General features: G+C 36.6%; 1 protein-coding gene across 1 annotated transcript in view; it reads right to left on the bottom strand.

The window, feature by feature from the left end:
• LOC122793119 (guanine nucleotide-binding protein subunit alpha-14) overlaps positions 1-13,103 on the bottom strand; it is a 1,370,299-nt gene that overhangs the window by 353,439 nt on the left and 1,003,757 nt on the right. The window lies entirely within an intron of this gene.

The raw sequence follows: 13,103 nt of genomic DNA on the forward strand, positions 1-13,103 counted from the left end.
ATTATCATAATTCTCTTCTGGGCTACACTCTGTGTTTAAAAGAGGCATAAAATGTCCTATTTGTCTGGGTTACACACTGTGTTTAAAAGAGGCATAAAATGTCCTATTTGTCTTTTAGAAATAACCACAGTCATAATAGTTTCTACTAAATGACACAGGTCGCCTCTTTTTAGAAACATCCCTCTCAAATTTATAACACTCTTTCAAAAAACACTCTGAGCGCAAACATACGGGCTGTTCTGACAAATTGTTCTTTTAAAACCCCCCGTTTTTGTGTAAAGGGGTGGCAGCTTGTAAAATGTAAGAAATTGTTGGAATAAGTTCTCATCAATATATTTCAGATACAAATCTGTAATTCTAAATGTCTTTTTTGAGTAAGATGTTGAAATAGGCAATTTTAGTCTCACTGACAGTGTGTGTAAATTTCAGAAAAGAGGTCGAGCTGTTTATGTATTCTAGAAATAAGTTGATTTGTTGTCTTGGTCCATTCCAAAGAATAAAAATATTGTGCAAAAAACGGGTGTACATGTGACAGAATGGGAAGAAGGATGATCCAGTTAAAAATCTTCTTTTCCATTCCAACATCACAATATTGGCATACATGCCAGCACATGCTGCACCCATTGCTACAACCTCTTTTTGAACATATTTCTTTTCAAATAGTATGAAAGTGTTTTTAAAGACCATATCTAACAATTGTTCAAGCATGTTAATTCTATCCTGCAGTACCCCTTTATGTACCAGATAGTCACAAAAACATTGTATCCCAAGATCATGTGGAATGACAGTATAAAGATCCCTCACATCTACTGTTACAAATGTGCAGGCAATGTCAAAGGTGACCAAATTAATCTTCTTCAAAAAATCCCATGAATCAATACACAAAAGAGGCTCGGTTTTTAACAGTTTTTTAACTTCTACATCTAAATACTTGGCCAACGGGTGAGTAATGGAACCTCTAGCAGTTCGTGTATATCCTTATGTCTTTTTGGTATTCCAAAAATGGGAGGAATAATTGGAAAGTCTATAGATAAAAATTGGTGTTCATCAAGGGTTATGAGACCATCTATGAAAAGGTCTTGCAAATAACCCCTAATTCTCCTATATGCACCATTCAGTTCATTTAATGAGCATTGGGCATATGTTGTGGTTCCCAGAATTTCTTCCATTTTCTTTACATAGTCATCTTTTTACATAAGGACCACACCACCCCCTTTGTCTGGTTTCATAACCCTCAGGTTGGTATTAGAGGAAAGATATTCGAGTTCCATTACTTTCTCGTGACATAAATTGTTTTTAATTTTGTATCTTTTAGTGGCTTCACAGTATGTTCTAATATCTACCTCACAAACTCTTTCAAAAATATCTAAAATGGGGTGAACGGGAGGATTGTAAGTACTTGAAATCTTAAAAGGATGAATGATGTTTTCAACACCCTGAAATAATAAATTCAAATTGAGTTTTTTTGTATATTGTTTTAAATCCATAAGTGTGTGTACCAGGTTAACTGGTCTATTTGGTGTAAAAGTAAATCCTTTAGCAAGTAAATTACACAAAGGAACATTTAAATCAATATTAGTAAAGTTATAAACTTTAAAATCACCATCATTATTAAAATGGATAGAAACTGATGGTAGTACATTTTTTTTAACAGTAACAATGGTCGTGTTGTTGGTTCCTTCACTATTTGAGATTTCTGGGCTTAGTACCTCCCACATTTCCCCCCTCTAAGAACACCTGTTTTGTCCACTGTTGGATCTGTTGGACCCTTGTTGGTAATTGCATGCCTGCTGTCTCCCATAATTGTTCATTCTCTGTGTCTGTTGATTTCTGATCTGCTCCGAGCATCTCAGAGCAGGGAATTCTTCCCCTAAAAAAGACTCAGCCATATTATTGCTAATAGGGTCCTGGTTATCCAAACTGTATCCGACTCATTTTCCTGCATTGGTCTTTTGTTATAAGTCCACTCTTGAGAGTGGGCGGGAGGGGGTATGCACAATTGGTGTTGTAATCATTCTCGTCCCTTAGTATCTTTTTCATTTTCTTGTTTTTTATTTGATCCATTTGCTCTTCGATAGAGCAAAAGATACGAGTATACTCAAACTTATTAGAGGAAAATAAGGGATCCTGTGTAATTTTAATATCCAACACCTTCACCTCTTGCCCCAAAATGTCTATCTGTGCCTCATTGTTTTTCACAAGCATGTCCATGTACTCATGTCCGAAATGGTCAAAAAGCTGTATAAGTTCTTTATGGAACTGTGAGTTGGCTATTAAGCCAGTGGAATAGCACCACATACGAAGATCTTTCGGCACAATTCTCTTTATAATAACTCCCTAAAGTAGCTATTGTCCATTTGTAATTTCTTAATTTTTAATAAAATATGGTCTAAATCATTCAGTCGGTTGTTAAAGGATTGGTCTGCATTTCTCTCCCCTGTTCTGTTACTAAACGAGCAAGTTACAAATGTGATTAAGTCAGTCTGTCAATGTGCCGTTAAAACCATTCACTTAAATTAGTAACAGTGTCTTTATTAGGTTTGTTGTTATTCACAATACCACTGAACTGTAGTCCTGTTCGTAAATCAGGTCTCGGAGTTAAAACTTGGTGCACATTTAATCCACTGGAGCCAGGCAATATTTCTTGAACTGCGGGTGTATAGGAGGTACCACAGGTAAGATAAACCGACAGTTGTGACAGAGACAACTGTTCTTACTGCTCCATTCTCTCCATGAGCTGGTGAATTAAAGTTCCGAGTTCACCCGTTGAATTAGATGATTGGGTTGATCCTTCTGCATTCTCCATAAGTCGTATGTTAGGTTGCGTGTTGTTAAATTCAGTAAAGTCCTATGATATAACCATTAATGGAGTAAGACTAAAAATTAGAGACAGGTTTTGTTGGAATACAGAAAGAGTAGTTTACTGTGCCCTTTGGGAACTTGCTTGTGTTTTTATGTTGGAAAAAACGAGTGTAAACTTAAAAACAGAATTAGTGAACATCTTAGTTACATTAGGGACCACTGTGAATTTAATGCTTTGGCCAAACATATTTCTCAACACATTGAGCAAAAATTCAAGTTTATTATCTTGGAAATGATATGCCCCACAGTTAGTGGGGGTGTATGGCCATAGTTATTAGAAAAAGACGAACTTAGTTGGCAGATTTGTTTAGATTCAACCCACTGGCCAGGTTTAAATGAGAGTGCATCTATAACTAGTCTCTTAAAATTGAAAGCTTTGCAAAGATAAAAGAATCGTCACTAAATGTAATAGCTCACACACACCTGTTTTGGTTACATATTGTTTGACTTTAGGTCATGTCCTTGAGTTATTATCACACTGTTGAGTGCTTTGTTGGTGAGAGGGTGATTTGTTTTAATGATTGTTTTATACATTCTAATGATTGTGTATATGATTGCTGCTAACGAACTTTTTGATATCGTTTTAAATATAACGTTTTTTAGACATCATATTTCTTTAACAAACGTTCGGGGAAGTGATGTCATATGTTTTTAAAGTATTTAATGGATGTGGTACTTGGCTATTATTTTCTGATGAAGTTCCTGTATTAACTATAATTAGGGACGAAAGCGCTTATGTTTTTAAGCTTGAATAAATTTTGTTTCTAATCCAGAGAGAGCGCTTGGTGGATTTCGTTGTTTTTTTTTTATTTTAACTTTCCAGATGTATTTCTGGTCCGATGATGTAAGAGTGGAAACACAAAGGACAAGAGTTAACATTGTTTACATAGCTTTTATAAGCATTGGACTTCCACCTGCCCATTCTCATAATGTTTGCCTGTGAAGCCCCCATTGCATGTTCATATGAGGCTGCACCTATCCAAAAAGAATGCAATGTACACCTATGTGTCTAAGCCACTTGACTTAATTGCCTCCTTTAAAACTGACTTTGTGTAAGAGGTTCACCTTGCTATTGGCAAAAGAGTGGACCATTTAACATACCCCTGTAGCTGTGGTACTCAAGTATCACTTTATTCACTTCCCATTCCAAACCCTCTGGGGTAGCCACTCTTACCCAATTATCTTTGTCTTCTTGATCTGTTTTGTTTTCAGCCACATAAATCCAAGTGTCCTCCCCCAGGACATGCACATGTGCCAAAGGTAAGACTGTCCGCTGGCCTTTCTTCTTGTTTGGTTAGACAATTTCAGCGATCTAAATGCCCCGCAAAAAGGCAGCCCTAAACAATGTTACCTCATAAGAAGAAAAATAAACATCTGAAACAGCAAGCCATAGTTTGCGTAATACAGCTGGACCTATGGGGTACTTCTTGTCAAGAATCTTGGGCATTTGCCTCCCCCAGCCTTTAAAACACTGACTGCACTTGAAATGATTTAACCAAGTCCCTTAACCCCAAAACCTGATGAAACCAATTCAAGGCTGATAAAACTCCAACCTCTTTCCTTCATTACCAAACTGTCATCCCTGATTGGAGATGTGGAATTGGGTATGCTGGTTCCCAGCCTCTGGATATTCTAGTCTACCAAATTGCTGTATGCATTTATTATGACTTGCCATTGCCCTTCCACTGAGGGCATTGCATTATAGTCATCATTCTCATCTACCCATAAAACCCATAACTGATCTGGCACTCAATCTGGAGTAGGCTTTGCATTTACAGATAGCAACCAGATCCATTGTCACTGTAAAAGAGAAAAAAGGTGGGGGTCTGTTAATGAATTATCAATGTTTGGTTATCTATTTCTCGGGTCCTCCACTTTACCCATTACTACTGGTATCCCTAGATCTTTGCAGATTTGAATAAAGGTATCTGCAGCTCACTGACATTCCCCCATTCTTTCTTCCACACAAATAAAATCATCCAAGTAATGAACAATGTTGTCCTCCCCTAACCTGTGTGCCACCAGCCAAGCAAAAAGCTACTAAACCTTTCAAATATAACACAAGCAAACAAACAACCGATTGGCTTGCACTGATCCATGTAATATTGAACTTCAAAAACCAAGCCTAACCACCCCTGCTCTTAGTAGCAATGGGTAAAAGTCTAAAAGCAGAATCTATATCCACTTTTGCCATAAGGTCCCCTTCTCCCTTTCACTTTCACCTTCCTAACCCTTTCATCAATGAAGCATAAAGCACCAAAGCCCCTTCCCATTTATGTAATCCAAGATTTCCCCTCTGGATATGACAGGTGATGACTGAGACGTTTTGGGGGACTATGCCTGCAGGTGAAAACTTTGATTGCTCTTCTGGGTTGATGAGGAAATGGGCCTGCCAATCTGCCCACTTCTAATACCTTATTTAGCTTAGCCTTAACTATATCCAGATGGTCTTTTAAAGATTTCCAGGTCTTAACAATACCCCCTTTTTCTTACTTTTGCTGGTATCCTGAACCCGCGTAACAAACCCTTCATCTAACAATGCCGCTGCCTCTCTACCTGAATACTCCTTCAGCCACCAACTTAAAATGTCCCCTCTTACTGAAGCCAAAAGAGGGTCCTGTATACCCCTTAAAGGGATGTGGCATGCAAAAGTTTATTCTGGGGGCCTGAGAGATGAAACATGCCTTGCATGCGCAATTTGTCTTCTGGATGCCAAGCACTGATGCCTAAATTTACATTGTAATTGATTCTAGTAATTGCCAGTTGAGTTAACTTACCGAAAATAAGTATACATACATATACACACATATATATGTACATACACACACATACATACTTATAAACACAAAGCTATATAATATATGCGTACATATATAAATATATATACAAAAGTATCCATACATATATGTACATATTACACATACACACACACCATATTCACAGCTATAACTATACATATATATATTGCAAATATATAACACATATGCATACATATACCCATACATACACCTACGTACCTATTCGCACACATACATACATATATATATATATATATATATATATATATAACAAAATCCAATAAGTGCTTATGCGGAGTAAATGTCCCTTTGTAAGCAGCAAATATAACAGTCAATGTAAACAAAACCAAAGGGAACAAACCAAAGTGCCAGTTCCAGTTCCAAAACAGCATACGTGTCTCTCAAGATTCAGTAAAAATACGCTGTAGGTCAAAAACTTGTAAAAAACATCCAAAGCTTTAATTCCATTAAAAACCAGATTTCAATAGGGTAAGCGCTTTCGCCAAAGGCTTCTTCAGACCCAAATGCACAATAAAACCTTAGAAACTGTAAACATTTAAATAGCAGCAATGGCGGGAAAAATAAAAAATCATCAATTAACTTAAAGCAGTAGCACTTGAAATGCAGATGTCTATCGTCTCCAAACAGAAATCCTTGCAGCATATACATAAAAAATCATCATAAAAAATCATAAATAAAACATTCACATTTAATATAACTAAATATAGAAAGCAAATATTCAACAATGAAATACATATTATTTATACACATTATTTACATAACCTACGAGATTTAAGAAATGGTTTTATTGGGACCATCGAGTTCAGACCAGGAAAAATATCTGATCTGAATCTCATGATCCAAATTGCCTCTCGGGTCTCCGTATATGTGCGAATATCCCCTCCTCTGGGTCCCACTTTAATCTGTTCTATCACACGAAAATTAAAGATATGTGTCTCACCTCCTGCTATCACATGTTTAGCCAAGGCGCTCGTTTTATTACATGTTCTGATATTATATAAGTGTTCACGTACTCTGTCTTTTAACAATCTATTAGTTTTTCCTATGTAGTATGCTTGGCATCCTTCACAGGTAGCCAAGTATACTACATTTGAAGACAGACAAGTGCCACTCACTTTAAAAACAAAAATCTTATTGGTAACTGGATGAACAAAAGTATGCTCTGGATTAATGTGGCTGCAAAAGTTGCAATGCTCACATCCAAAGGTACCATACCTGGAGATGGAAGGAGAGTGTATCTGTTCATTCGGATAGCACAAGAGTCTTTTTAAGTTCTTCCTATTTTTATATACAAATTGTGGAGTATCTCCAACTATCTCCTTTATTGTGGTATCAACAGTCAAGACTCGCCAATGTGTCCTGACGATATCTTTAATCATACCCACATCATTCGTATAAAATATAGGGTATACTATTCCTCTATTTACTCTATTTATTGTTATAGGGCCTCTATTTCTTGTTCTATAAGTCCAGCTCCACTAATATGATTAATCCCAAAATATGGGGCAGCACACTCTCTCCTAAGAGTATCTATATCCTTAGTACCCTTGGAAATATCACTGCTAGAATAGCCACGTGCCAAAACCTATCACATAAATCATCTAGTTCTTCATGAAAGCCCTGATCCGTAGGATTATATCTTGAGATTCGTATTGCTTGTCCTTTAACAATATTACTATACACATAACCTGGGTGCATACTGGTTCTATGTAAAAGTACATTTTTGTGACAGGCTTTCCTAAAAACTCCAGTATTAACTAATCCATTTGGAAACTTCTCAACATAAATATCTAAAAATGGAATTTTGACTGCAGAGAATTCATACGTGAATTGTAAATACGTGGTAAATGAATTCAATCTACAAATGAAGGACTCTAGTTGAGAAGATGATCCTGTCCACAGAAGGAACAGGTCGTCCACAAATCTTCTGTAAAAAGGAACAAATTCTATGTATTCCTGCATCGTAAATATGAACGTACGTTCCCATTCTGCCATAAAAAGGTTGGCGTAGCTATTGGCACACGAGGTGCCCATAGCCACGCCATCCCCTTGTAAAAAATACCTCCCATCAAAATAGAATATATTAGTGTCCAGGACAATTTTCAAAAACATAACCACTAAATCTATTTTACCATTCGACATCTGAGTCTCCCTTTTCAAGTATCTCTCAAGCATGCAAATACCTTCTGTATTAGGGATAGTGGTAAAAAGTGACTGTATGTCAAGTGTCACAAAATAGTACTCAACCAAAGATGTACTATTACTAAAGAAGTCATTCAAATCTAATAGAAATTCCTTTGTATCACGTAATATATATTCATCTAATTCTACAACTGGTCTAAGTTGTTTCTCTATATATATAGAGAGTGGTTCTGTGATCCACCCTCTACCTGCTACGATCGGTCTTAGTGGGGGATCATCTCTCTTTTTGTGGATCTTAGGCTGTCCTTGGATTATGGGAATAAGTGGATGTTCCACAGTCAAGAACTTAAATAATTCCATGTCAATTAAATCACTCTCATAAATATTCCTCAAAACCATATGTATATTAGATATCATAATATCAATTTCATTTCTTTCGATGTTCCTGTAAAAACTACTATCAGACAACATGTTATTCATTTTGTTGACATAAGACTCCATATCCATGAGTACTATCCCACCTCCCTTATCTGCTGGTCGAATTGCTAATGTGGGATCATTCATAAGGGAGTGTAGTGACCTGCGTTGTTGAAAGGATAAATTGAATTTCTTATTATTTCTTTTCTTGTTCATATTTAATCTAAAGAGATCATCCTCAACTAATCTACTAAATGCAGCTAATAAAGGATGTAATGGAGGTGAAAAAGTACTAGGTTTCTTAAGGTTGTTGGTATCTACAGAGACCTGATCATTAAAAAAGATTTTCAACGAGGTATTCCTGACAAACAATTTAAAATCTCGCAATGTCTCTTCATAGTTACTACTACTAGTAGGAATGAAAGACAAGCCTTTACTTAGTAGTTCTTTTTCAACTGTTGAAAGTGTGTGTGATGATAAGTTAAATATTATAAGTTCTTTCTCCCTTCCCACATTCTCTTGATATTGTAACTCTGAGGATGTTGTGGGGAGAGCTTCCTCTTCTGTCTCCCCCTGCTGGCTGAACGTGTCCTCCCTTCCTTCCTCTCTATCCTGATGGGGAAAGGGTGTGTCGCACTAAAATCTAATCCTCTTTCAGTCCCTATTTTGATGGGAGGTATTTTCTACAAAGGGATGGCGTGGCTATGGGCACCTCGTGTGCCAATAGCTACGCCAACCTTTTTATGGCAGAATGGGAACGTACATTCATATTTACGATGCAGGAATACATAGAATTTGTTCCATTTTACAGAAGATTTGTGGACGACCTGTTCCTTTTGTGGACAGGTTCATCTTCTCAACTAGAGTCCTTCATTTGTAGATTGAATTCATTTACCACCTATTTACAATTTACGTATGAATTCTCTCCAGTTAAAATTCCATTTTTAGATATTTATGTTGAGAAGTTTCCAAATGGATTAGTTAATACTGGAGTTTTTAGGAAAGCCTGTCACAAAAATGTACTTTTACATAGAACCAGTATGCACCCAGGTTATGTGTATAGTAATATTGTTAAAGGACAAGCAATACGAATCTCAAGATATAATCCTACAGATCAGGGCTTTCATGAAGAATTAGATGATTTATGTGATAGGTTTTTGGCACGTGGCTATTCTAGCAGTGATATTTCCAAGGGTACTAAGGATATAGATACTCTTAGGAGAGAGTGTGCTGCCCCATATTTTGGGATTAATCATATTAGTGGAGCTGGACTTATAGAACAAGAAATAGAGGCCCCTATAACAATAAATAGAGTAAATAGAGGAATAGTATACCCTATATTTTATACGAATGATGTGGGTATGATTAAAGATATCGTCAGGACACATTGGCGAGTCTTGACTGTTGATACCACAATAAAGGAGATAGTTGGAGATACTCCACAATTTGTATATAAAAATAGGAAGAACTTAAAAAGACTCTTGTGCTATCCGAATGAACAGATACACTCTCCTTCCATCTCCAGGTATGGTACCTTTGGATGTGAGCATTGCAACTTTTGTAGCCACATTAATCCAGAGCATACTTTTGTTCATCCAGTTACCAATAAGACTTTTGTTTTCAAAGTGAGTGGTACTTGTCTGTCTTCTAATGTAGTATACTTGGCTACCTGTGAAGGATGCCAAGCATACTACATAGGTAAAACTAATAGATTGTTAAAAGACAGAGTACGTGAACATCTATATAATATTAGAACATGTAATAAAACGAGCGCCTTGGCTAAACATGTGATAGCAGGAGGTGAGACACACATTTTTAATTTTCGTGTGATAGAACAGATTAAAGTGGGACCCAGAGGAGGAGATATTCGCACATATACAGAGACCAGAGAGGCCATTTGGATCATGAGATTCAGATCAGATATTTTTCCTGGTCTGAACTCGATGGTCCCAATAAAACCATTTCTTAAATCTCGTAGGTTATGTAAATAATGTGTATAAATAATATGTATTTCATTGTTGAATACTTGCTTTCTATATCTAGTTATATTAAATGTGAATGTTTTATTTATAATTTTTTTTTATGTATATGCTGCAAGGATTTCTGTTTGGAGTCGATAGACATCTGTATTTCAAGTGCTATTGCTTTAAGTTAATTGATGATTTTCTATTTTTCCCGCCATTGCTGCTATTTAAATGTTTATAGTTTCTAAGGTTTTATTGTGCATTTGGGTCTGAAGAAGCCTTTGGCGAAAGCGCTTACCCTATTGAAATCTGGTTTTTAATGGAATTAAAGCTTTGGATGTTTTTTACAAGTTTTTGACCTACAGCGTATTTTTACTGAATCTTGAGAGACACGTATGCTGTTTTGGAACTGGAACTGGCACTTTGGTTTGTTCCCTTTGGTTTTATTTACATTGACTGTTATATTTGCTGCTTACAAAGGGACATTTACTCCGCATAAGCACTTATTGGATTTTGTTATTTACTACTTTGCTCACCGGTGCATTTGCGGAGACATGGATAGTGCCGATGTTGATTCAGTGGAACTCCCATATACCATACGTAATAATGAAGCGACGAGGAAAGATGGAGTGACTACGAATTCTGAGTGTTTGAATGTTGAGCGTTTAACAGCAGAGAGGTTTTCGCAAGTTGTTAACACGGAATACAATCCTTTGGCCTTATATGAAGTGGATAGTGAAGGTATGGATACGAACAATTTATCTGTTGGTTTATTAGACTATGAGGGTCTCCGTATTTCTCTGGAGCGTATTGATAGTGATTTATGTAAGCTCAAGCGAATGCAAACTCAAAGACAACACTTTGAGGTTTGCCTACAACGACGTATCATACCGAGAGGTCTCAGGGTGCTGAAAATGCCAACGACAGGCACACAGTACCCTGAACTTCTTTTTAAATGGCAGAAAATTAACATCGAAATGAGCTTGAGTTATATGAGATTGCTAAATGACTTTTTTCTTCCATTGGAAGAAGCACTTAAGACAAGTGTAACTAGACAACAGGCTGATTTATATGATATGTTTCCGGCGCAATTTGTTGATGAACATTTTTGTAAGACATTAGATAATGTATGCCAATATGAAAAACGGCTACTAGACCAGAAAAGATCTAAGTTGCAACGAGACATCTTAGATTTTCGTAGAGGGAATATCTTCACTTGGCCGAAGACGAATCAGGATGTAGTGCAAGAGCGTGTATCGGAGGGGAGACCTGTTGTTGCTGATACAGTGACTGACATTTTAAATATGGACTCTGAGCATAATATTATTTGTAAAAGTCCTTTGAATCAACGCAGTGTTCCTAATAATGTTGTGCATGGTGATACTGTAAATGTTAGAGGGAAAACTGATAACCACTCTGTATCAGTTGATGAGCAAGTTTTAAATACTGACATAGTTAACACTCGTATAGAGACTAATGATACTAGTACAGCGACTACTAATACTGCTGTAGTTGTTCCATCTGACGCTGTAGTTAGAAGGAAAACCAATGTTGGGAATATATCCCATACTAACAATAGATCATTAAATAGTCATGGGACAACCATAGGGACTGAAAGAGGGTTAGATTTTAGTGCGACACACCCTTTCCCCATCAGGATAGAGAGGAAGGAAGGGAGGACACGTTCAGCCAGCAGGGGGAGACAGAAGAGGAAGCTCTCCCCACAACATCCTCAGAGTTACAATATCAAGAGAATGTGGGAAGGGAGAAAGAACTTATAATATTTAACTTATCATCACACACACTTTCAACAGTTGAAAAAGAACTACTAAGTAAAGGCTTGTCTTTCATTCCTACTAGTAGTAGTAACTATGAAGAGACATTGCGAGATTTTAAATTGTTTGTCAGGAATACCTAGTTGAAAATCTTTTTTAATGGTCAGGTCTCTGTAGATACCAACAACCTTAAGAAACCTAGTACTTTCTCACCTCCATTACATCCTTTATTAGCTGCATTTAGTAGATTAGTTGAGGATGATCTCTTTAGATTAAAGAAAAGAAATAATAAGAAATTCAATTTATCCTTTCAACAACGCAGGTCACTACACTCCCTTATGAATGATCCCACATTAGCAATTCGACCAGCAGATAAGGGAGGTGGGATAGTACTCATGGATATGGAGTCTTATGTCAACAAAATGAATAACATGTTGTCTGATAGTAGTTTTTACAGGAACATCGAAAGAAATGAAATTGATATTATGATATCTAATATACATATGGTTTTGAGGAATATTTATGAGAGTGATCTAATTGACATGGAATTATTTAAGTTCTTGACTGTGGAACATCCACTTATTCCCATTATTCAAGGACAGCCTAAGATCCACAAAAAGAGAGATGATCCCCCACTAAGACCGATCGTAGCAGGTAGAGGGTGGATCACAGAACCACTCTCTATATATATAGAGAAACAACTTAGACCAACTGTTGAATTAGATGAATACATATTACGTGATACTAAGGAATTTCTATTAGATTTGAATGACTTCTTTAATAATAGTACATCTTTGGTTGAGTACTATTTTGTGACACTTGACATACAGTCACTTTTTACCACTATCCCTAATGCAGAAGGTATTTGCATGCTTGAGAGATACTTGAAAAGGGAGACTCAGATGTCAAATGGTAAAATAGATTTAGTGGTTATGTTTTTGAAAATTGTCCTGGAGACTAATATATTCTATTTTGATGGGAGGTATTTTCTACAAAGGGATGGCGTGGCTATGGGCACCTCGTGTGCCAATAGCTACGCCAACCTTTTTATGGCAGAATGGGAACGTACATTCATATTTACGATGCAGGAATACATAGAATTTGTTCCATTTTACAGAAGATTT

This window comes from Protopterus annectens, chromosome 2.part0, assembly GCF_019279795.1.
Source record: "Protopterus annectens isolate FY-2018-M chromosome 2.part0, PAN1.0, whole genome shotgun sequence".
Taxonomy (NCBI): domain Eukaryota; kingdom Metazoa; phylum Chordata; order Ceratodontiformes; family Protopteridae; genus Protopterus; species Protopterus annectens.